Here is a 490-nt window from a genome sequence, read left to right as displayed (position 1 = left end):
CACACAATATTACACAAAATATACAAGACACGATCACACATGTAGAAACACACAAAACAAAACAAGCATATGCAAACACAGTGGCATAGAAGGAACAAGCACTCACATACCTAACGGTGATTGAATCACGCGATTTGGTATCTGGATGCCTGTGGCGTCGAAATTTGAATAAACATAATAATAAGTTAGATGTAAGTGATATCAAGTTATGTATAAGCAGGAGCATGCAAGTCGTAACTAAGGTTGCGACTGCAGCCAACCTAAGCTAAGTATACACATAAGCACATGTAAACACACAGAACATGTGGGCAACAGGACAAGCGAGCGAGACTTCAGCTATAAAAGAGCGGCGCATCGCACAGACTCGTTCAGTTTGGTGTCATAGCCGTCTAGGTAAGTACCCACAAGACAATTTAACAAGTTGACCTGTACGAAGAGTTGTTTTTTGACTTAACGGATAGGGGATGAGCTGGTTCAGCTTTAATCGCCA

Source organism: Glossina fuscipes, unplaced genomic scaffold (genome assembly GCF_014805625.2).
Source record: "Glossina fuscipes isolate IAEA_lab_2018 unplaced genomic scaffold, Yale_Gfus_2 87, whole genome shotgun sequence".
Taxonomy (NCBI): Eukaryota; Metazoa; Arthropoda; class Insecta; order Diptera; family Glossinidae; genus Glossina; species Glossina fuscipes.
This window is presented reverse-complemented; position numbering follows the sequence as displayed.